Source organism: Octopus sinensis, linkage group LG19 (assembly GCF_006345805.1).
Source record: "Octopus sinensis linkage group LG19, ASM634580v1, whole genome shotgun sequence".
NCBI lineage: Eukaryota > Metazoa > Mollusca > Cephalopoda > Octopoda > Octopodidae > Octopus > Octopus sinensis.
In genome coordinates this window covers 28,370,836-28,393,053 of record NC_043015.1, presented here as the reverse complement: position 1 = coordinate 28,393,053, position 22,218 = coordinate 28,370,836, and the positions used below count along the sequence as shown (strand labels likewise).

The 22,218-nt window shown below is 40.6% G+C and overlaps 1 protein-coding gene and 1 long non-coding RNA gene across 4 annotated transcripts in view; one reads left to right on the top strand and one right to left on the bottom strand.

Annotated features, from left to right (window-relative positions):
* LOC115222125 (long-chain-fatty-acid--CoA ligase 4) overlaps positions 1 to 22,218 on the bottom strand; it is a 136,866-nt gene that overhangs the window by 66,524 nt on the left and 48,124 nt on the right. The window contains exon 2 of one of the 3 annotated variants that reach the window (XM_029792255.2): positions 17,795 to 17,839. The exons of 1 other annotated variant lie outside the window; for it this stretch is intronic. The gene's annotated coding sequence lies outside the window, so the exon portion shown is untranslated. Of the gene's footprint in view, positions 1 to 96; positions 226 to 17,794; positions 17,840 to 22,218 lie in introns of those variants that run through there. One more of the 3 variants, XM_029792257.2, reaches the window with a different exon arrangement.
* The window catches only part of LOC118767160, a 13,070-nt gene continuing 9,236 nt past the window's right edge, over positions 18,385 to 22,218 (top strand). The window contains exons 1-2 of the long non-coding RNA XR_005003063.1: positions 18,385 to 18,425; positions 18,502 to 18,507. This is a non-coding gene — a long non-coding RNA (uncharacterized LOC118767160). The remainder of the gene's footprint in view (positions 18,426 to 18,501; positions 18,508 to 22,218) is intronic.

Below are 22,218 nucleotides of genomic sequence, written 5' to 3'. Positions count from 1 at the left end.
TATGAACGCAAGTTGAGAACAACAGCTCTAAAGCAAAAAACAAAAAAGAAACTATTGATTGAAACCTAATATAAAAACAAAGTTAGGTTCACTTACCTTAAACACTTGTTTTATCTCAGAGTGACCTGAGCAGAGTGAAGAAGAAGAAAAATCGAAGGAGCAGAAGAATCTAATTGTTTCTGACTTCAATAGCTCCACTTAGTGAGAGAAAAGAAAATGGCAGTGGGAAGAGGGAAAGAGAGAGAGAGAGAGAGAGAGAGAGAGAGAGAGAGAGAAGCCAGAGGGGGGGAATGAGACTGGAGGGGGGGGGAGAGGGAGAGAGGAGGGGAGGAGAGAGAAAGTGAAACAACATAACACACACACAAAGTTTAAGTCTGAATAGAAGTTATCAAAAGGTAAACAGGTGGTAACACGACACCCTTCAATGAGCAGTTACAGAAAGATTAATGAATGCAAGACTTTTTAATCTCTTCAAGCTATCAGTCACCTATCTTTTTTATCTACACACACATATATATATATATATATTATATATATATATATATATATATATATATTATACTCTTTTTACTCTTTTACTTGTTTCAGTCATTTGACTGCGGCATGCTGGAGCACCGCCTTTAGTCGAGCAACTCGACCCGGGACTTATTCTTTTGTAAGCCCAGTACTTATTCTATCGGCTCTTTTGCCGAACCGCTAAGTAACGGGGACATAAACATACAGCATCGGTTGTCAAGCAATGCTAGGGAGACAAACACAGACATACAAAAACACACACGGCATTATATATATATATATACATATATACGACGGGCTTCTTTCAGTTTCCGTCTACCAAATCCACTCACAACGCTTTGGTCGGCCCGAGGCTATAGTAGGAGACACTTGCCCAAGGTGCCACGCAGTGGGACTGAACCCGGAACCATGTGGTTGGTAAACAAGCTACTTACCACTCAGCCACTCAAATATATATATTTTTTTTCTTTTTTCCTTTTTTTCTTTCTTTTTTTAGTTTCAGCTCAGAGCTGCGGCCATGCTGATGCACCGCCGTTTGTGATTCGAACCTACATCCTCTGAATTAGAAGTCTAGCACGCCATCCGCTGCACCACAAATGGAAATTGTAGTTGTGATACCCATGCCAGTGGCACATAAAAAGCATCATCCGAACGTGGCTGATGCCAGCGCCGCCTTGACTGGCATCCGTGTCAGTGACACATAAAAAGCACCCACTACACTCACAGAGTAGCTGTGTGGTAAGTAGCTTGCTTACCAACCACATGATTCCGGGTTCAGTCCCGGAAGTGTCTTCTACTATAGCCTCGGGCTGACCAAAGCCTTGTGAGTAGATTTGGTAGACGGAAACTGAAAGAAGCCCGTCGTATATATGTATATATATATGTGTGTGTGTGTGTGTGTGTGTTTGTGTGTCTGTGTTTGTCCCCCTAGCATTGCTTGATAACCGATGCTGGTGTGTTTACGTCCCCGTTACTTAGCGGTTCGGCAAAAGAGACCGATAGAATAAGTACTGGGCTTACAAAGAATAAGTCCCGGGGTCGATTTGCTCGACTAAAGGCGGTGCTCCAGCATGGCCGCAGTCAAATGACTGAAACAAGTAAAAGAGTAAAAGAGTATTATATGCATGCACATACATACATACACAAATGTGCATGCATACACATTTGTGTGTATCTGTCTACATAGACACAAATACACAGGAGACCTACATAGACATAGGTTATTATGAAACAATATTTGCAAAATTGGACTTTCTTTTAGAATCTTTAACCTACTTTCTCATGCTAAAATCACATCAAGGTACTCTTTCATAGATATCCATTCAGCATGGAGATGCCAATTAAAACCAATCAATATTAATAATATAAAAGTAATTATAGTTCTATAGATAAGTATTATTTATCAGCAGAAAAAGAGAGCAGCAATCTAACATGCTTTTTAGCATGTTTGACATGCTCTGAATACTATGAAATATGACCATGGAATACAAAGGTTGATCAACCAGGCACATGGGCTGACAGTGGATGGTTAACAACTGATAACAATAGAAGATATTCAATTCACATACACCTGACAAAACCACACACGCACACGCACACTCTGCAGAAAGACAAGCCTAACCAGTTCTGAAGGTATCCCACAACTCCCACAAGCTAGATTATGCATTAAACTAGTGATGTTGTCCTGTTCCAATTGTCCATGTTAGGCTGAAGACGCTCAACCTTTATTCTCTAGAAAAACGCCGCCGCCGTGGTGATCTCATTCTCGCTCACAACATCATAAGCAGAAAGTGTAACCTCTCGAAAGAGCTGTTCTTGACTCCTGCTCCAGAGTGTCAGCTGCGGGGTCACTCCGAAAAGCTCTATCTGCGACGATTTCATCTGAATGGAAGGAGAGGGGCTTTCTCCGTCCGGGTTGCAGATCCTTGGAATAAGCTGCCGGACGAGATAGTGAAGATGCCGACGACCACTCGGTTCAAAGTCTCTCTTGAGCAGAAATGGCCTGAACTCTTTGCATGAACACCCTCTCTGTACATAACTCCATGTCCCCCTACATGGCCTTGCTTTTTGCTTTTTGAGCCAAAAAATTAACTTAACTTAACTTAGGCTATAAGGATGGAATACATTGCCTTGCTCGGAAACAGGTGAGGGTTGGTGACAGGTAGGGCATCTACCTGTTGAAAATCTACCTTGACAAATTCTGTCTGAACCATGCAAGCATGGAAAAGGTGGATATTGAACGATGAGGATGATGAAGATGATGATAATTGAAGGATCTATGCCAATTTCTGAGGACGCAAAATAGCGCATCATATTCCAAGGCATAGTAAACCTGTCTGACTCCTAACCTACTACGAACCCGTCACCTTCACATCCCAAAGAGGATGAAGACAGCCTCTATGTAGCTGTGAAGTAAGATTCTTACCACACAGCCACGCCTGAAATTTTGTAGGAAAGTTTTAATTTACATCGCTTTTCAAACAAGAAGCTTGTTTTGTCGAACGAAGAATGATCTCAAGCAAGTTGGTAGCAAATGGAGTTCAACATTATTTGCAAACTACTAAAGCCTACACAATTCATAAAATTTACGGTATGTGATATTAAAAACAGCTTGTAGGTGCATTCTTAATGGCCTACATTGTCATTTACGACATACATTTATGACACAACTGTCGTTTATGACACGCTTTTGCAGTGTATGTAATGATTGTCAAATGCTTTTGTAGGTGTGACACTCCAAATAGCAATTCAAATTTAACAAATACAACTGAAACATCCACAGTACTAAATAGGACATATATATAATATAGAAGGTGTCATACTACAATTCCACGGTTTATATATATTTCTTTATTCTCACAAGAGGCTAAACATAGAGAGGACAAACAAGGACAGACAAAGGGATTAAGTCGATTGCATCGACCCCAGTGCGTAACAAGTAATTAATTTATCAACCCCGAAAGGATGGAAGGTAAAGTCGACCTCAGCTGAATTTGAACTCAGAACGTAATGGCAGGCGAAATACGGCTACGCTTTTCGTCCAGCGTGCTAACGTTTCTGCCAGCTTGCCACCACGGTTTATATAGTCACACAAACCCATACAAACCCAAACCCATACACAAACACAAGGAGACAGAGGTGCACACACACACACACATACAGACACACAAACTCAAACACGAACACACAAGTACATGGATATGCAGAATACTCTCACAAGGTATTAGTTGACCCGGGGTTACAGTAGAAGACATAAGACCACCGTGCCACACAGTGGCACTGAATCCAAATCCATGTAGTTAGGACACAAACTTCCTACCACACTGCCATGCCTGTCCGTTTAACGTCCGCTTTTCATGCTAGCATGGGTTGGATGATTTTGACGGAGGGCTGGCAAACCAGATGGCTGTACCAGGCTCCAATCTTGATCTGGCAGAGTTTCTACAGCTGGATGACCTTCCTAACGCCAACCACTTGAGAGTGTATTGGGTGCTTTTTTACGTGCCACCGGCACGGGGGCCAGTCAGGCAGTACTGACAATGACCTCGCTCAAATCTTTTTACACGTGCCACTGGCACAGGTGCCAGTGAAGCGACATTGGTAAAGATTCTATAATATTTATACAAGATGACTTATGTTCACCATCCTTTACAAACTGTTGTCTACCGCTTAAAATACCTTCTCAGACAATTATGCAACACCTCTGACACCAAATCTTTTCAATTTAACATGTAACATACAGTGATCAATAATATCAAAAGCATATATTTTTTTAGATCAATACATACTCTTAAAGCATATTTGTTTTAGTCTTTTTACATTGTCTATTTTCTTTTCTTTTTTTTTTTTTTGGTCAATACAATTAGTAATTCCTTCAGTTAATCCAATTAGCACCAGATAAATTGATCTATTCTTTCTAAATCCAGCCACTAAGTATTTTTTGTGCTTCACACTTCTCAACAATAAACACCATTTGTACAGCACTGGCTCTCACTCTGCCTTTACAGTGATTGCTTTTAATTTCAGTAGAACCAAATCTACTGAGATTTACGGAGATGTACTTGCATAGCAAGTGATTTGATCTGAGATCGTGTGCTGAAGCGAAAACAATTGCAGCATCGAAGGTGTTTGTAAGCCATTTAAGAAACACACAAAAGCCGTTCGATTCACTTCAACATTTAAGTTTAATTTGTCAAAATGTTTTCGTCACTTTAAGACCGCGACCTGAAAACCTGTTCTCTATCAGTCTCTGGCCCTTTGGAATTTCAGCAAAAGCAATCTTGTTGTTCTCAGTGTCTGCAGAGGCTTCAACTAGACCTTTGTAATGGTAAGAATCATGACACCCTCTTTGAGAATGGACAAGCCAAACTCATATAAGTAGCAGCACGTTTGACTGAGAGCGAAAGATGAGAAATCGCAGGAAGTCAAAAGCTGCTGTTCGTGAGTTCGTGGAGTCATAGGAAATTGTTGGGAGTTGTTTTGGATTGGTTACCATCGTTGGCAGAGTATTTGGCAGAGTGTCTACCCCGTTCTGGGGGCAGAAACGTTAGCACGCCGGGCGAAATGCTTAGCGTTGTGAGTTCAAATTCCGCCGAGGTCGACTTTGCCTTTCATCCTTTCAGGGGTCGATAAATAAAGTACCAGTTACGTACTGGGGTCGATGTAATCGACTTAATACCTATGTCTGTCCTTGTTTGTCCCCTCTGTGTTTAGCCCCTTGTGGGTAGTAAAGAAATAGGTACTGTCATACTGTATTAGTGCACGACACTAAGGTGACATACACAGAAACCACATTATAAAAATCTGGTGAGCAAACCTGGCTAATCTGTTCAGCTGTAAGTTAAGTTCCATCGCAGAGTGCACTGGCATGATTCTCTTTGGCTCCTCAACCTTCATCACTTCTTCCTTCTCTGCATTAATGACCTATTTCCTGCTACTTGTAACCACACACATGCGTGCACGTGCATGCATGCACTCTCTCTCCTTTGCAGATGACACCACACATCTTCCCTTCTTAACCTCCCACACATGTCATCCACACAACCCAGCCACCTCACACACCACACTCTCACGAGACTTTCATAAACGTCCTCCAATGTCAAAATGATAATGTGAAAAACCAATGAGTTACTAACCAGGATCACATGACTTGCTAGAAATTGCAGCCAAATTTCTCTCAAACCACACCTTACTCTGTTCAACCTTTTTATATATCAAGCTATCTGGGACTGTCTCTGGTTGTATGATCCACGCTTCCAGTTTTGAAGTAATATAAATTAAAACTTCCATCAAAATTTTGTGTTAATTTATGTCCCAAAAATGAGCTTAATAAGGCTTTCTACTATAGGCACAAGGCTCAAAATTTTAAGGGTGGAAGCCAGTCGATTATATCAACTCTAGTGCTCAAGTGATATTTATTTCATCAACCCTGAAAGGATGAAAGGCAAAGTCAGCCTCTATGACGTTTAAATACAGAAGGTAATGAGAGATGAAGGCAACGAGCTGGCAGAAACGTTAGCACTCTCGGCGAAGTGCATCACCGTATTTCGTCTGCCGTTATGTTCTGAGATCAAATTCCGCCGAGGTCGACTTTGCCTTTCATCCTTTCGGGGTCGATAAATAAAGTAACAGTTACGCACTGGGGGTCGATGTAATCGACTTAATACCTATGTCTGTCCTTGTTTGTCCTCTCTGAGTTTAGCCCCTTGTGGGTAATAAAGAAATAGAAATAGGTATTTCATCTGCCGCTACATTCTGAGTTCAAATTCCGCCGAGGTCGACTTTGCCTTTCATCCTTTCGGGGTCGATAAATAAAGTAACAGTTACGCACTGGGGGTCGATGTAATCGACTTAATACCTATGTCTGTCCTTGTTTGTCCTCTCTGAGTTTAGCCCCTTGTGGGTAATAAAGAAATAGAAATAGGTATTTCATCTGCCGCTACATTCTGAGTTCAAATTCCGCCGAGGTCGATTGCCTTTCATCCTTTCGGGGTCGATAAATAAAGTAACAGTTACGCATGGGGGTCGATGTAATCGACTAAACCTATGTCTGTCCTTGTTTGTCCTCTCTGAGTTTAGCCCCTTGTGGGTAAAAAGAAATAGAAATAGGTATTTCATCTGCCGCTACATTCTGAGTTCAAATTCCGCCGAGGTCGACTTTGCCTTTCATCTTTCGGGGTCGATAAATAAAGTAACGTTACGCACTGGGGGTCGATGTAATCGACTTAATACCTATGTCTCCTTGTTTGTCCTCTCTGAGTTTAGCCCCTTGTGGGTAATAAAGAAATAGAAATAGGTATTTCATCTGCGCTACATTCTGAGTTCAAATTCCGCCGAGGTCGACTTTGCCTTTCATCCTTTCGGGGTCGATAAATTAAGTACCAGTTACGCACTGGAGTCGATGGAATCGACTTAATCCGTCTGTCTGTCCTTGTTTGTCCTCTCTGAGTTTAGCCCCTTGTGGGTAGTAAAGAAATAGAAATAGGTATTTCATCTGCCGCTACATTCTGAGTTCAAATTCCGCCGAGGTCGACTTTGCCTTTCATCCTTTCGGGGTCGATAAATTAAGTACCAGTTACGCACTGGCGTCGATATAATCGACTTACTCCATTTGTCTGTCCTTGCTTTTCCCCTCTATGTTTAGCCCCTTGTGGGTAGTAAAGAAATAGGTAATGAGAGATGAAATGCCCTTAAGCATTTTACCCAGAGCGTAAACAATTCTACAAGTGTACATCAGCTTAATAATCTTCCCTTCTATAGGCACAAGGCCTGAAATTTTAGCAGGAAGGGTTAGTCAATTATGTCGACCCCAGTGTTTCACTGGTACTTATTTTATCGACCCTGAAAGGAAGAAAGGCAAAGTCAACCACAGTGATATTTGAACTCAGAATGTAAAGACAGACAAAATGCTGCTACGTGTTTTGCCCGGGGTGCTAACGATTCTTATTTCTTTATTGCCCACAAGGGGCTAAACACAGAGGAGACAAACAAGGGCAGACAATCGGATTAAGTCGATTACATTGACCCCAGTGCGTAACTGGTACTTAATTTATCGACCCCGAAAGGATGAAAGGCAAAGTCGACCTCGGTGGAATTTGAACTCAGAACATAACAGCAGACGAAATACCTATTTCTTTACTACCCACAAGGGGCTAAACACAGAGAGGACAAACAAGGACAGACAAAGAGATTAAGTCGATTATATCGACCCCAGTGCATAACTGGTACTTAATTTATTGACCCCGAAAGGATGACAGGCAAAGTCGACCTTGGCGGAATTTGAACTCAGAACGTAACGGCAGATGAAAAACCGGTAAGCATTTTGCCCGGTGTGCTAACGATTCTTCCAGCTCACCACCAACAAAGTTACGTTACTAAATTTTTAATTATTTTCAAAATTAATTGAAAGATTGGATTAGTGGTATTTCAATAGAAATATAGTAAGAAGAGAGTTAAAAAGGACATATTGGATAAAGCTGTCCAGTGAATATTAGGTGGGAGTGGCCATAGCGTGAGGGCCTTTGGTTATAGATCTGCCGTCATCAGGGCTGACTTGGGATTCGTGCTCACAAATATCAAGAATTCTGTTATGCATTATACATCCCCTGCACATGAGTAATACAGTAACAACTAAAACCCTCAAATTCACGACAAACGCCAAGACTCACTAGATCTGATGATCTCTCATCACAATATCACACACACACACACACACACACACACACACATACACTCACATCTATGCATACTTATGTAGGCATCTGTACATATATATTCACACATATATATATATATGCATACACACACTGCCTGTCTGTTTGCATATTTGCAGATGTATTTGCAACTAAAACACATGACATACACACTCTAGTAGTTTTTTTCTGCCTCATTATAAATACTTGATTTTTGTACTTCAGTATTATCACAGTTGTATCTTAAGATTACATATAATTGCCTTTATCTGTAGATATTTGATAATTTTCAATCACTTGCAACAAACAATTATATAATTCATTATATAATCTTCTCTAATTGGCTCGCTTTTTTTTTTTACAAAACACAATACACCGTTTGCTAAAACCAAATTTTAACCAAATTTAAATGGAATGACTTTTGATTAACAACAGCTCTTCTGCACCGAAACACCAGCCATGTCCATCCCAAATATTTTATTTGCTTTAAGTTCAAAACAGCCAAATCCTGTCTCTCTCACACCTACATTACAATGTCATTCTAAAAAACAAACAATCAAACTATCGAAATCTCAAAGCAACACACGAACAGTGTGAATAAATATGCATTATGTTTGACAGGATAATCTGAAAGCTAAAGGGTGAAAATCATTCATCCTGACAACAAATCCGCTTTCCTGTAAGCACGGCTTATTCTTTTATTCTTTACTTGCTTCAGTCATTTGACTGCGGCCATGCTGGAGCACCACCTTAAAGGGTTTTAGTCGAAGAAATTGACCCCCAGGGCTTGCATGGGGTCAATTTCTTCAGCAAACGAGAACTGATAGAATAAGTCCTAGGCTTTGTAAGCCTAGAACTTATTCTATCAGTTCTCGTTTGCTGAACTGCTAAGTTACAGGGACATAAACACACCAGCATTGGTTGTCAAGCGATTGCAGGAGCACAAACACACAAATACATACATATATATATATATATACAACGGGCTTCTTTCAGTTTCCTTCTACCAAATCCACTTACAAGGTTTTGGCCAGCCTGCGGCTATAGCAGAAGACATTTGCCCAAGGTGCCACGTCTACTTTTCTATGTTTGTGGAGACACGTGGCTTAGTGGTTAGGGTGTTGAACTCATGATCGTAAGGTTGTGGTTTCGATTCCGGGACCAGGCGATGCGTTGTGTTCTTGAGCAAAACACTTCATTTCACATTGCTCCAGTCCACTCAGCTGTAAAAATGAGATGCAACGTCACAGGTGCCAAGCTGTATCAGCCCCTTTGCCTTTCCGTTGGATAACACTGGTGGTGTGGAGAGGGGAGGCCGGTATGCATGGGCGACTGCTGGTCTTCCATAAAAAAAACAACCTTGCCCAGACTTGTGCCTGGGAGGGTAACTTTCTAGGTGCAATCCCATGGTCTGTGTCGTGACCGAAGGGGGTCTCAGATGTTTGGATGAATGAAGCTATGTACACGGCTAAATGTACCATAACCAGAGTTACAACCAATCCCTAATTGTTTTTTGGTTTATTTTGTGTTTTTTTGTTAGGTACTAAAATTTCCAAACAGGCTCAAGGGAATCGGTTAAGTGTTGACAGATAACGATTTTCCACCCTTGTCATAACATTAACCGAGAAAAAAAAAGACACGCTTCGGTCATCAACCCAAACCCCCCCACCCACCCACCCACCCACCCACCCGTCCACACCCTGACATAAGAAAAACAACACATTCACATGTTGCTGAGATACTGTGGAATTTTGTTGACTTTTACCGACAAACAATATTCTGGAACATGCTAAAGATTTAATCTATATTCACTTCAAAAGATTCTTTTTTTTTTTTTTTCAAAGACGTAAACATTAAAAAAATGTGAGAATCATGAGTTTAGAACAAATATTTGTTCCTTTGTTAAAAAAAGGGATTTTCAAAGCTAATACTATACAGCAATAGAAAATCCTGTCCACAATAAAGTTAAGATATATTTTTTGTAGATTTAGTTGTGTAAGTGACAAACACAAGGGGGGGGGAGAAGAAGTGGACGAGAGGTGGAAAATAAAAAGGGAAGCTTCAGTAAAGTCGAGTCCGGTTTCTGTCCCTGGCTGAGGTTCACCCTTCAATTATGCAGTGAATGTATTTGGAGAAGGCACGACTATCAAAATTACCCTCTTTATTTCTAATCCTTCACCCTGGCACTGACCATTTCCTTCCCCAAGTCCTTTCTACTCAGAACAGGTCCCTGCCCACCACCACCCAAAATCTTTTACCCGCTCATGTCTTTTTGTGCAGATCTCTCTTTCCTCGAAGCCCTTCTTTCTTATTTTTTCTCATTTCCGTCTTTGCTTTGTTTCGCTTTTCTAAACTTTTTCTTTTCTCTTTTCCCTCTTACCATTCTCACGTTTTCTCAAAGAGCGACCATGGTTATTTTGAGCCTGAAAGATTGCAGGATTGTACACAGCACACTATACAAGTTCATTCAACTACTGTGCTATCAGAGCATGTAACTTATACTAACTCATATTTAAATCCTGTGTATATTAAATTGTATCTATCTTTCAGTAGATGAAGTACATTTTTTGTTGATTCTACCAATAATGAAACAGAACACTCTCACTCTCTCCTTCTCTGTGTGTGTATATATAATATAATATAATATAATATAATATAATATAATATATATATATATATATAATATATATATTATATATATATATATACATACACACACACACATGCACACACTGCATATTTAAACTTCAGGGTGGAAAATACAGATAAGTTATTATATTAAACAAAGACCAATTTTATTCTCACTATCAAAGATATTTAAATCTGTATCTCTCCCGCCCGTCCTCTCTTGCATTTTAGAGGAGAGTTTTGTTGTATTTCACACTTATCTGCCATTATTTATTCTCTAAATCAGTCTAGACATTCTTATCTCACCCCTGACTCACTCACGTAAGATTTTCTTTACTTTATCAACAACCTATCAACCACACAAGCATCTATCTGCTCCCAAAGCCCTTGTTTTCAAATAATAAAAAAAAAAAAACAGTTTAAATGTTTGCTTATACAATAGCTTGCACTTAACAACAATTCAACAACAATAGATACACACATCTATTCAGTCTGTGTTCTTTTATAAAGAAAAGAAAAATTCATTTAACCCTTCGATATCAACAACCCATCTAAAAGATTGTTCGAGTTTATTAATCCTTTCATTACCGCATTTCTATTAAAACACACTGGCTTTCAACATCATCATCTTTCTTCAACATCTGTTGTCCATGCTGGCATGGGTTGGAGGGTTTGACCAGGGCTGGCAAGGCTGGAGAGCTGCACCAGGTTCCAGTCTGACCTGACTTGGTTTCTAAGGCTGGATGTCCTTCATAACCCACAGCACCCAAATGGAAGCTAAAAGAAACCTATAATGTGCATGTTTGTGTGTGTGTGTAAAAGAGATGGAGTGTACATATGAGAGAGAGGCAGAGAACATGTATATATTTCCTTACTGCCCACAAGGGGCTAAACATAGAGGGGACAAACAAGGACAGACAAACAGATTACATCGACCCCAGTGCGTAACTGGTACTTAATTTATCGACCCCAAAAGGATGAAAAGCAAAGTCGACCTTGGCGGAAATGGAACTCAGAACGTAATGGCAGATGAAATACGGCTACGCATTTCGTCCGGCGTGCTAATGTTTCTGCCAGCTCGCCGCCTAATGTGTATTGCTTGTGTTTCCTTCTCTTTGACATTACATGATAGCTGTAAATGAGTGTCACTGTCATACAAGCAGTGCCATTCATTTCCAATATTCTACGAAAACATTCTTGGCCATGGGGGAAATATCTGGCCTGGAAATAGGTGAGAGTTGGCAACAGGAAGGGCATCCAGCTGTATAAAATCTGCTTCTATGAACTCCATCTGACCCATGCAAAGCATGGAAAATTGGATGTTAAAACAGTTATGATGATATTCCGGGACTATGGTTCCCATGTTTATTACTTTAGTAATGTGTCTATGGTAACTAATGATAAGTTCGCAAGGCTTTTGCTAACACCTGTAATTTCTAATGTCATTAGTTTTATTTGGTTAATGGCAAAATCAACCATTTGTAAGCAAGCAGAAGAAGCACCACCAAAGTAGATGCCATCTGTTAGCTGTCAGTTTAGTTATTCAGCTGACATTACCCTTGCACAACATGAGCAATTCGGCACAGAAGAACAAGTTATACACAATTAGTTACAAGCTGCCGGCTGTGGAATGTGCCGAATAACATGGCAATTGAGCAAAAGTATGGACCACCACGAGCCGAAAGAATATTTCTTGTGAATGGAGGAGACAGGGTGAGGCGTTAGAGGAAATGGGAAGAGAAAAATAAAACATGGATTTTGTCGTAAAGAAGCAAAATTCTTACATCTGGAGGAAACCGTCTATTTATAACTACCTACAAAATCAACAATGAATGGGCAACGCTAGCACATGACTCGAGTGCCAGCGTCGCCTTACTGGCACTCGAGCGCCGTGCTAGTAGGGTATTAAGAGCACCATCCAAGCGTGATCGTTGCCAGAGCGGCTATCTGGCCTCCATGCCGGTGGCACGTAAAAGACACCATTCGAGCGTGATCGTTACCAGCATCGCCTTGCTGGCACCCATGCCGGTGGCACATGTAATAAGATTCGAGCGAGGTCATTGCCAGTACCGCCTGACTGGCCCTGTGCTAGTGGCACGTAAAAAGCACCCACTACACTCTCGGAGTGGTTGGCGTTAGGAAGGGCATCCAGCTGTAGAAACTCTGCCAGATCAAGATTGAAGCCTGGTGCAGCCATCTGGTTCGCCAGCCCTCAGTCATTCGGCCAACCCATGCTAGCATGGAAAGCGGACGTTAAACGACAATGATGATGATGAATCGCAACAAAGCTGATTATGTGCAAGACAAGGAGGTTGGAAGAAAAGTGAAGTATTCTAGCAGATGAGTTTGCTGGACCTTCACAGATGGCTCAGTGGTGAAAGCAAAGGGCTCACAACCAGTAAGTTCCATTCCCAGACTGGGCTGTGTGTTGTGTTCTTGAGCAAGACACCTTATTTCGCATTGCTCTGATTCACTCAGCTGTAGAAATGAGTTGCAATGTCACTGGTGCCAAACTGTATTGGCGTTTGCCTTTCCCTTAGATTTGTGCCGGTGGCACATAAAAAGCAACATTCGATTGTGGCCATTGCCAGCCTCGCCTGGCACCCATGCCGGTGGCACGTAAAAAGCTCCATCCGATCATGGCCGTTTGCCAGCTTCGTCTGGCACCTGTGCCAGTGGCACGTAAAGAGCACCCACTACACTCACGGAGTGGTTGGCATTAGTAAGGGCATCCAGCCATAGAAACACTGCCAGATTAGACTGGGCCTGGTGCAGCCTTCTGGCTTCCCAGACCCCAGTTGCACCGTCCAACCCATACCAGCATGGAAAGCGGACGCTAAACGATGATGATGATGATGAAAATAAATCTAATACCCTACAGAAAAATGTTGAGTGGCCCTTTGATTAAAACTGATGGGGTTTTATATATACCTATACACACAAAAAAGAAACACACATACATGCATGCATGCATGCACACATATGTAAGTACACACACATGCATGCACTTACACATATACATGCACACATGTGGAGATACACACCCAAATGCACACATGCACTTACAAATGCATGCAGTACACACACACACACACATCACACACACACACACACACCAATTTGGGACTAAGATAATATCATATTCCCAGACAAATAACCGCATACAAAGTAAACAAACATAGGCAATTTCTTAAGAGTCTCCAAGGAATACGTGAATCTTGTGTTACCGATTCCAGTCAACATTTTCGAATGACAACGAAACAACAATAAAATGCTGTGTTCAATGAAACAATAAACTGCTACTGGGAATATATAATATATATTTAAAACAAAACCATATATGGCTCGCAGATAAGAGAATATACACGACGACAGAAGATAGAACATGCATACCAGCTCCTCCACACCAGCTCTGCATTGTTATATATTCTTTATAGCTGCTGGTCTCGCTTTGTTTATAATATAAGCATGTATGTTGAAATAGCTTGTAGCATGAAAATTAGAATTAACAACAAAAAATTTGAAAAGGGAGAAACTGTTACACAGACATTGCTGCCGTTCTCCTCCACCTGCTCTTATCGTCATATTGCCATCGTCCTGTTTCTTGTTTATATATCATTTCATTTTGTTTAAAAAATATAAATATATATATACAGATAGGCGCAGGAGTGGGTCATGTGGTAAGTAGCTCGCTTACCAACCCACGTGCTTCCGGGTTCAGTCCCACTGCGTGGCACCTTGGGCAAGTGTCTTCTGCTATAGCCTCGGGCCGACCAAAGCCTTGTGAGTGGATTTGGTAGACAGAAACTGAAAGAAGCCCGTCGTATATATGTAGATATATATATATGTATGTATGTAAACATATATAGGCGCAGGAGTGGTTGTGTGGTAAGTAGCTCGCTTACCGACCACGTGGTTCTGGGTTCAGTCCCACTGCGTGGCACCTAGGGCAAGTGTCTTCTGCTATAGCATCGAGCCGACCAAAGCCTTGTGAGTGGATTTGGTAGACGGAAACTGAAAGAAGCCCGTCGTATATATGTAGATATATATATATGTATGTATGTAAACATATATAGGCGCAGGAGTGGTTGTGTGGTAAGTAGCTTGCTTACCAACCCACGTGGTTCCGGGTTCAGTCCCACTGCGTGACACCTTGGGCAAGTGTCTTCTACTATAGCCTCGGGCCGGCCAAAGCCTTTTGAGTGGATTTGGTAGACGGAAACTGAAAGAAGCCCGTCGTATATATGTATATATATATATGCATGTGTGTGTGTGTGTTTGTGTGTCTGTGTTTGTCCCCCTAGCATTGCTTGACAACCGATGCTAGTGTGTTTACGTCCCCATCACTTAGCGGTTTGGCAAAAGAGACCGATAGAATAAGTACTGGGCTTTCAAAGAGTAAGTCCCGGGATCGATTTGCTCGACTAAAGGCGGTGCTCCAGCATGGCCGCAGTCAAATGACTGAAACATAAGGAAATTTGTGAACTTTGAATGTATAAGAGTGTAAACAAGCATAAAATAGCGTAAACAACTAAAATAAATGTATATGTAAATAACATGTGTTTCTTAATACTTTTTATGTAGGGGTCGAAAGAAGACCTGGCTTCCATTAGGAGTGGTCCACTCATGATAACCATTCATGATACAAGAGTCTGGGAGCCTATTTCAGATCGGGAGTGAATCATCATCACACGTCACTTAGTCGCAAACACATGTCATATAGCTGCAACAGAATGCTGTATCACCAACAATAATGTGACTTCTCTAAGACATCACCCAGTAATCTATCAAGTTCATTTACACATTTCTCAATACATACTGCCGTTATGACTTCCTTCCCTCATTCAATGCCTCCTTTGTAGATGGGTAGATTTGCTGGTACAATTAATTTGGGGCAGGTGATTAAAAAAAGTCACAAGGGTTGGATCTTTTCGGTTTGAACGGCAGTTTTTTCTAGCGGCGTCATATGAAATTGTCACCCATAATTATGACCCTAGTATCGATCTATTGCATTTCAATCTGTTTTAGGGTTAGGGTTAGTTAGGGTTAGGGTTAGGGTTAGGTGTTAGGGGTGGGGGGAAGGGTATCTTTTTTTCTTCACAAATGTAAATAAACCCAATCTGTTTCTTAAACGAGGGACATATTCATACGGCACAGAATGTTTTCACCTCAATGGACGTAATTGATTGGTTGAAATTGCAGAAATTGAAGAAGAAAACAACAACAAATATCTTACAAACTATAGAATTTTCTCAATAAAGCCAAGAGAAAAAGATGTTTTATAAACACATTCTACCAGTATAGGAAGTTTAAAATTTTTTCATTTGGCACCTGTGTCGGTGGCACATAAAAAACACCATCCGAGCGTGGCCGTTCGCCAGCCTCGTCTGGCACCTGTGTCGGTGGCACATAAAATCACCCACTACACTGTCGGAGTGGTTGGTGTTAGGAAGGGCATCCAGCTGTAGAAACACTGCCAGATCTGACTGGCCTGGTGCAGCCTTCGGGCTCCCCAGACCCCAGTTGAACCGTCCAACCCATGCTAGCATGGAAAGCGGACGTTAAATGATGATGATGATGAGTTACCTAGAAATTATGCTAAAAACTGCCGTTCAAACCGAAAAGATCCCATGGGTCGTTAGTTGAATTGTCTGAAGAGCAGTTAATAATCTGTGTGACTCTAACAATTTAATGTAAAGATGATATGATGGAGTATATTAAAAAAAGAGAGAGAGAAATGTCTGAAGAAAATTGGTTCTAAGGAAAACGCGAAAATGTCAGGCAGTCTTGTCTATTAAACTTTGACTTTTAAAAATCATAATTAACAGCAAATTAGCAAATTAACAATCTAATCAAAACCCCCAAAGAAACCCACTAATTTGTAATTAGGAACACTTAAGAAGTACACGAAAAAGAATAACTAAGAAGCATCTGTTTTCAACTGTCAGTCAGTGTGTATGCAGCTATGTGTGTGCATGCATGTGTGTGTGTGTGTGTGTGTACATGTGTATACACACACACACAGACAAATATAAACGTACAGTTGTCCCTTGTCCCTCAATCTGCACAGTACTTGGTGTGCATGGCTTCCCTTTGGCACATTTTTGCTTTTTATCTCTCTTATCTTTCACTTGTTTTAGTCGTTTGTCTGTGGCCACAGACAAATCAATTCCAATACATATTTTAAGTCTGACACTTATTTTATCAGCCTTCTTTTTTGCTAAATCTCTTTTACTTGTTTCGGTCATTTTGACTGCGGCCGTGCTGGAGCAGCAGTGATCGCCACCCTCCTGCTGTAGCATCATGGAGCTTTAGGTGTTTTCGCTCAATAAACACTCACAACGCCCGGTCCGGGAATCAAAACCGCAATCCTATGACCGCGAGTTCGCTGCCCTAACCACCGGGCCATTGCGCCTCCATGCAATGGCCCGGTGGTTAAATCACCAAGAGGGGAGAATAAAAAGAAGCAACCAGTCCTAAAAGGCAGACAAGGGTACACTCGGTGTAAAGGGATAGTTGGTACAAATTCTATGGAGCATTTGTAGTACACAAGATGGACAGTGAAATGAGTGAAATAAAAGATAGAATGAACGTAATAGCATGGGTTAAGATGGGAACCGAGTATGATAAAAAGGAGACTGGTGCTTTAGTCGATGAAAACAAACCAACACCAGTTGTCAAGCAGTGAGTGAAAAACTCAAACATGTACACATTATTTGTAAGATATAATTGAAATGAGTAGACAGCAGATTGTCTTTACAGAGTAATATGGCCAATGTGACATTTTATGAAGTGAAAGTCTTTTTTCATTTACTTAAGTGGAACATCTAAGAATCAAATGATTTATAAAAACCTGTTCAGAGCATGTATGAACAAGACTGGCAACATCTGATAAAATTTTATGTTCAAGGATTATGCAAAAATGAAAAAAACAAACAAATAAGAAAAAAAAATATTACCTTTTTTTTTATAATTTACAAAAAATCCAGAAGTAATTTAATATTCTGAAAAAAAAAGAAATAAAATTTTTTTTTAAAAATATGAAATCAATATTTAATCAACATTTTAGGAAATAAGAGAGAGAGAGAGAGAGAGAGAGAGATGTTGAAAAGGATTAAAAATATTTTTTGACACGATACTTATTTCTACATGAAAAAAATACCATGGCACTATTATTTCAGATAGTGGTAGAGTACAAGAAGTATTGATGGAAGCTTGTAAGAACACTAATTGGATTGGATGTAATAACCATAGAAAACTAGACAGGGATTAAAACCAAAATATTTCAGCGTTGAATACATTAAATCAGATTTATCTTGAAAATTTTCTTGAAAATCAAACCATCATGAATTTATAAATTGAAAGAAAAACTGCAAAATTAAAACTAAGAGACCTTAGTTCTTTCTATGCCTTTCAATATATTAGTGCAGTTGTAATATATATATAGCCTGGAAAGAAAGGCGCCGAGCTGGCAGAACCGTTAGCACACCGGGCGAAATGTGTAGCCGTATTTCATCTGCCGTTACGTTCGGAGTTCTAATTCCGCCGAGGTCGACTTTGCCTTTCATCCTTTCGGGGTCGATAAATTAAGTACTAGTTACGCACTGGAGTCGATGTAATTGACTTAATCCGTTTGTCTGTCCTTGTTTGTCCCCTCTATGTTTAGCCCCTTGTAGGCAATAAAGAAATAAAAAACGTTAGCACGCCAGACAAAATGCTAAGCAGTATTTCGTCTGCCGTTACGTTCTGAGTTCAAATTCCGCCGAGGTTGACTTTGCCTTTCATCCTTTCGGGGTCGATAAATTAAGTACCAGCTACGCACTGGGGTCGATATAATCGACTTAATCCGTTTGTCTGTCCTTGTTTGTCCTCACTGTGTTTAGCTCCTTGTGGGTAGTAAAGAAATAGGTATTTCGTCTGCCGCTATGTTCTGAGTTCAAATTCTGCCGAGGTCGACTTTGCTTTTCATCCTTTTGGGATTAATAAATTAAGTACCAGTGAAACACTGGGGGTCGATGTAATCGACTAGCCATCTCCCCTCAAATTTCAGGCCATGTACCTACGATGGTGGTGGTGATGATTCCAGTATGCTCTGTAATTCCATTGTAATGTCTTCCCCGTCAGTGATGAAACCACTTTGTTCTGGTACAATATCTGCTAGCAGACCAATCAGGGTTTCTCTTCTCTCTATATGTTATACCTATTTCTTTATTGCCCACAGGGGGCTAAACATAGAGGGTACAAACAAGGACAGACATAGGTATTAAGTCGATTACATCGACCCCAGTGCGTAACTGGTACTTAATTTATCGACACCGAAAAGATGAAAGGCAAAGTCGACCTCGGCGGGATTTGAACCCAGAACATAACGGCAGACGACCACCACCACCACCACCCTTTTCATAAACAGTCTCGCTGCTCCACACATTCTTATCATTCAACAATTACCTGTTGAATTACCTGATTAATCACTCATCACCATATTTACTTATAAAGCAGGCCATTTCATTCAACACAGAAGATTTATTTTCATTTCTTGCAGATTTACAGATAATAAACCTGGCAAACGTCCCTCTTGTTTTTAATGGGATTAAGTGACAAGCTATATAACTTTGCCTTTCATCCCTTCAGGGTTGATGAAATAAAACTTCAGTCAATACTGGGATTACTGCAATCAACTAACATCCACCCCATAAAATTGCTGGCATTGAGCCTAAATCAGAAGCCATTATTTTTGTTATTACTAAGGCGGTTAAGCTGGCAGAATCATTAGCATATCGGACAAAATGCCAAGAAGAATTTTTTTAGGCTCTTTATATTCTGAGTTCAAATTCCGCCAAGGTTGACTTCACCTTTCATCCTTTTGGGATTGATGAAATAAGTACCAGTTGAGTACTGGGGTCAATGTAATTGAGTAGTCTCCATCCCCCAAATTTCAGGCCTTGTGCCTATAATAGAAAAGATTATTATTATTATTAGTAGTAGTAGTAGTAGTAGTAGTAGTAGTAGTATTAAGGCGATGAGCTGACAGCATCATTAGCACACCGGGCATTCCGTCTGTTTTTACATTCTGAGTTCAGATTCTGCAGAGGTCGACTTTGTCTTCCATCCTTTCAGGGTGGTAAAATAAGTACGAGTGAAATACTAGGGGGGGGGGGTGATGTAATTGACTAGTCCCTGCTCCCAAATTTCAGGCCTTCTGCCTATAGTAGAAAGGACCACCGCCGCTGATGCTATGTCCTGAATTCAAATTCCGCCGAGGTCGACTTTGCCTTTCATCTTTTTGAGGTCGATTAAATAAGTACCAGTTATGCACTGGGGTCGATATAATTGACTTAATCCGTTTGGCTGTCCTTGTTTGTCCCCTCTGTGTGTAACCCCCTGTGGGCAGTGAAGAAATAAGAATCAGTCCCAGACAAAATACCTTGCAGTATTTCTTCTGAAATTTTACATTCTGAATTTAAAGTCAAACTTTGTGTTTGACCCCCACCCCAGACTAACCTGCTTCCCTTGTGCAAAAATGAGTAAGATTATCCATATATATATATATATATATATATATATGGTGTAATTTAATTGTTCATTTTGAATTGATAAAAGGCGCAAGTATGGCTGCAGCCTTCGGGCTAAAACATTTTTAAGGATTTAAGGATTTAAGGATATATATATTATATTTTGTGAAATTTGATTTAGTATTTCTAAATTGAATTTTTCCCTGTAAGTTAGGAATAATATTCCCTCAAATAATTATATATATATATATATATATATAACTATATATATATAATAATAAATATTAGGGAATAATTTGCATAATAGTGGTTTTGTCTCTAATTAATATTATATATATATATATATATATATTAGTCCCCATACTGCAATATCTTGAATAAATGAATACCTCAGAAATTTTGGAATGATAGTGGAATCTGGGAATCTGAAAATGATATCTAAGAACCAAAATCAAGCATCATATTCTGTGATAACATATAATTAAATTATTCTTTAGCAAGTTAAACTTCAAGAACATTTTTTCTCTTTTTCTTATACATACATCTGTGAATACATGCAGAACATATAGAATGTTATATCTCACACACATGTAACTCCACTACAGCAGGAAACCTGTTCTGCTCTGGTCCTCTCTCACATACTTTTACTTTTACTCTTCCTCTTCCCTGTTTCCTAGCATAAAGTTGCCCTCTCAGGGGTTCACAGTCTTGTAAACTGCATGACACCCTCACCAGTGCTGGTGGTACAAAAAAAAAACACACACACACAGAAAAACAGTAGCCAAAGTGGTTGGCATTAGGGAGGAATCTAGCCACAGAAACCAAACCATCAGATCTTATTTCTTTATTGCCCACAAGGGGCTAGACATAGAGGGGACAAACAAGGACAGACAAACGGATTAAGTCGATTACATTGACCCCAGTGCATAACTGGTGCTTAATTTATCGACCCCGAAAGGATGAAAGGCAAAGTCGACCTCGGCGGAATTTGAACTCAGAACTTAACGGCAGACAAAATACCACTAAGCATTTTGTCCAGCGTGCTAACGTTTCTGCCAGCTCACCATACCATCAGATCCTGCCAAACCATCCAACCCATGCCAGCAAGGAACATAAGTGCTAAATGATGATGATGAATGATGATGATGAGAATCACAATTAAAATTAAACATCAGACAGGTATCAGTTCCAAGTGTCTGTAGTCAAGAGAGAAAACAAGAACTGCTGACAGTCAGGCTACCAAATATATAATTGTATATATATACAAACAGCTGTGTTGCTGACTATTGATTAAAAGACATGTTAACAAACAGGACAGCAGCAGAGAGGATGTCATGGTGATGGTGATGTCGGTGGTGGTGGTGGTGGTGGCAGCCATAGCAGCAGCAGCAGCAGCAGATGAGGAGGAAGAGGAGGAAGATGAGGCAGGGGAAGAGGAGGAAGATGAGGCAGAGGGGGGAGGAGGAGGAGGAGGAGGAGGAAGATGAGGCAGGGGAAGAGGAGGAGGAAGATGAGGCAGGGGAAGAGGAGGAAGATGAGGCAGAGGGGGGAGGAGGAGGAGGAGGAGGAGGAAGATGAGGCAGGGGAAGAGGAGGAGGAAGATGAGGCAGGGGAAGAGGAGGAGGAAGATGAGGCAGGGGAAGAGGAGGAAGAGGAGGCAGGGGAAGAGGAGGAAGAAGAGGAGGCAGAGGCGGAAGAGGAGGAGGAAGAGAGGCAGAGGAGGAGGCAGAGGGGGAGGAAGAGTAAAAATAATACAGATGAGACACAGTTATCACTACTAGTTCTGGTGGTGTCAACTTATTTCATACATAAATACTACAAAAAAAATACAAAAAACAGAAACAGTCGGTAGGAAGGGGCTTATTTTGGCA